The 3818-nt window shown below is 42.3% G+C and overlaps 1 non-coding gene across 1 annotated transcript; it reads right to left on the bottom strand.

Annotated features, from left to right (window-relative positions):
- Positions 1–312: 312 nt before the first annotated feature.
- Positions 313–395, bottom strand: TRNAL-UAA. The gene has a single exon. It is a non-coding gene; the product is annotated as a tRNA-Leu (tRNA).
- Positions 396–3818: the final 3423 nt, after the last annotated feature.

The raw sequence follows: 3818 nt of genomic DNA on the forward strand, positions 1-3818 counted from the left end.
AAGGATTTCACTCAAATGAGGAATTACTTTATTAATAATAATAATAATGTTGGTATTTGTTAAGCGCTTACTATGTGCCGAGCACTGTTCTAAGCGCTGGGGTAGACATAGGGGAATCAGGTTGTCCCACATGGGGCTCACAGTCTTAATCCCCATTTTACAGATGAGGGAACTGAGGCACAGAGAAGTTAAGTGACTCGCCCACAGTCACACAGCCGACAAGTGGCAGAGCTGGGATTCGAACTCATGAGCCCTGACTCCAAAGCCCATGCTCTTTCCACTGAGCCACGCTGCTTCTCCAAAAATTCTCGCTACCAGGAGTGGGGTTCGAACCCACGCGGACATATGTCCATTGGATCTTAAGTCCAACGCCTTAACCACTCGGCCATCCTGGTGTCGGTTTACTTTAGACCAACAGGTAGCTGAATGAGAAAACGATGTATGGAAGGAATATTCAGATCAGATTTAAATCACTGCATTCCTCCATATGGGTTTATAATCGAGATCAGGAGGCAATCGCCACTGACTGCAGGTGATTAGCCATCAAGTCTGGAAGTCAAGGGTCCTGGATTCTAATCCCATCTTTACCAATTGACAGCAGTGTGGCTTTGGGCAAGTCAGTTTGCTGCTCTGTGCCTTAGTTTTCTTAACTATAAAATGGGGATTCAAAACCTGTTCTCCCTTCCTTCTTGAGAAACAGCATGGCTCAGTGGAAAGAGCCAGGCTTGGGAGTCAGAGGTCACGGGTTTGAATTCCGGCTCTGCTACTTGTCAGCTGTGTGACTGTGGGCAAGTAACTTCACTTTTCTGTGCCTCAGTTACCGCATCTGTAAAATGGGGATGAAGACTGTGAGCCTCACGTGGGACAACCTGATGACCCTGTATCTACCCCAGCGCTTAGAACAGTGCTTGGCACATACTGAGCACTTAAATACCAACATTATTATTGTTCTCAGACATTGAGCTTTAAGTAGGATAGGGACTAGATTATTTTGCATCTGCCCCTGTGCCTGGTACAGTGCTTAGTAAGCCTTCAATAAATGCCACAATTGTCATTGTCATTATTTCCAGTGTCATTTGTTGTAGTAGAAAATGAATGATTATCCAGTATTCAAAGCCAAACGCTAACACTGTTTAAAACCAAAATAAGCCCATAACCTATTTCATATTCACAAAAATTGGGAACAAGAAGACTGACATAAAAACTGTGGGTTTTTTTAGTCTCTGAAACTGTGAGGCTGCTCGTAGCCCTGGAAGGAATGATGCCTTGTTAAAACCTTGGGGATCAGCTCTGATGGCTACAGCCTGGGTCTTCATCTGATCAGAGTCATCGCCTCCCTGAGTCCTCCCCAAACAATAAGCAGACCCTGGGTTGGGACCACCTGCAGGCTTTCTGACCCAGTGGCCGTGATAAGGTCAAAAGTGGCAGCAGGGAGCCAAAGAAGCAGCGGAGAGCTAACACTTCACTAGCCATCTTTCAAAGAAGCAGCATGGCCTAGAGGAAAGAGCACAGGTGTCAGAGTCAGAGAATCTAGGTTCTAATTCTGACTCTGCCACATGTCTTCTCTGTGATGCCTCCCAGTCCCTGAACTTTTCTGGGCCTCAGTTGTCTAGCCTGTAAAATAGGAATAAATCTTACACCCTCTAAGTAGGACTTTCTGCCCAATGTGGGACAGGGATTGTGTCTGACCTGATTAACTTGTATCTGCAGTGCTAGGCACATAATAAGTGCTACATTCTTGGGAGAGTACAATATAACAGAGTTGGTAGACATATTTCATGGCCACAGTGTGAGAAATGATACATCCCTATCCAACTTATGCACGAACATGAAATATAATGTATGCATATAGGCACAAATATATATTTCATATTCGACTATGATAAGTAATACACAATGTGTATGCATCCATGATAGCAGTGTAGCTCAGTGGAAAGAGCCAGGGCTTGGGAGTCAGAGGTCATGGGTTCGAATCCCACCTCTGCCACTTGTCAGCTGTGTGACTGTGGGCAAGTCACCTAACTTCTCTGGGCCTCAGTTACCTCATCTGTAAAATGGGGATTAAGACTGTGAGCCTCATGTGGGACAACCTGATGACCCTGTATCTACCCCAGCACTTAGAACAGTGCTCGGCACATAGTAAGTGCTTAACAAATACCAACATTATTATTATGTATTAAATAAGTGTAGAAAAAACACAGGTACATATTCATCATGATTAGTTTTAGCTTCGTTCTTTTTTTCCATTTTTATTTCCATTTTCTTTATTCAGTTGGCTGAATATAGGTATCAAAAAGAAAGGCATTTGTGAGGAACAGAAGTCTTGGAAAAATAAGCAACCTCTGTGATTCTTGCTTATGCTACAGGATTTGGTGGAAATCAAAATCTTAGAACATCAAAGGAAACAGAACACTTTGTAATGAATGAAAGTGACAGCTATTAATAAAGAAGGCACAGAATATATTGGGACCACCCTCTAATCCTTGCCAAGATAGAGCCGTATAAAAATTCATATTTAATTAGCATTTCAAGTGAAGACATGCCGAGTGTTCTAATATGTCTATTGTGGACACAAATGAGGGTATATTAGATTGTTAACTTTGAGAAGAAAATGGTAGCTGAAAGTTGTCATCTGAGTCAAAGTTTGGTTCACTTTCATTAAACTCTGAATCAAGGTAAGCCAATGAAATGATAGCAGACATCTTGGCAGCAGCTACCCAACGACCAGCTGGCAAACTTACCTCCTAAAATCAACCTACTCAGTGGGTCTCGATGATAACAATAATAATAATGGTAATAGTAATAATAATATTTAAATGTTTGCCAAATACCAACCACTCTCCTAAGCACTGGAGTAGGTACAATGCAATCAGATCACACATAGTCACTGCCCCACATGGAGCTTACAATCTAAGAGGGAAAGTGAACAGGTATTGAATCCCCATTTTACAGATAAGGAAACTGAGGCACAGAGAAGTTTAGTGACTTGCCCAAGTCTACACGGTAGACATGAGGCAGAGCCGGGTTTAGATCCCAGGTACTCTGACTTTCAGGCCCATGCTCTTTCCACAGGCAACACTGCTTTTCATTTTAATCTTGTCTTTTTGGCTGTCGAACCTCTGCTCACTCCCTCCCTCCTGCCTGGAACTCCATCTTTTTTCCCTTAAAACAGACCCCATCAGATAGGCTCCTCCAGGAAGACTTCCCTGACTTTACTCTCATCACTCCATCCTCTTTTCCTTTCCTACTGCATCACCAACACACTTGAGTCCATATCTCCTAAGCACTTAGGAATTTACCTTAAAGCAGCACTTCCATGCGTATCTTTGTATCAGGATATTTCCCCTATGTAAAATTTATTTTAAATGTCTGTCTTCCTCACTTGATTGTAAACTCTTTGAAGGTAGGGAATCATGTCTTCTTATTCTATTGTAAAGTACTCTACATACAATAAATACCATTGTAATTGTTAAATAATGCCCGTAAATCTCTCCTGCAGAGATTATGAATATCATTTGTATCAGTAACTTGAACTTTTCTGCTCATCTTTGGTGATTCATTTTCGACCCTGTTTAGAGGGCAAATTCTATGGAAATTCCACATCATTGTCCCTGAGTTTCTAAAATGGGTTCTTTAATAATGCACACACACCTATAAAGATTAGGCACACTGGCCACAACATGCATTAGAGGATAGAGGAGGGGCTTGGGAGTCAGAAGGTTCTAATCCTGGGTCTGCCACTTGTCTGCAGTGTGATCTTGGGCAAGTCACTTCATTTCTCTGTGGCTCAGTCACCTCATCTGTAAAATGGGGAATGA

This window comes from Ornithorhynchus anatinus, chromosome 12, assembly GCF_004115215.2.
Source record: "Ornithorhynchus anatinus isolate Pmale09 chromosome 12, mOrnAna1.pri.v4, whole genome shotgun sequence".
In the NCBI taxonomy this organism is placed as follows: Eukaryota; Metazoa; Chordata; class Mammalia; order Monotremata; family Ornithorhynchidae; genus Ornithorhynchus; species Ornithorhynchus anatinus.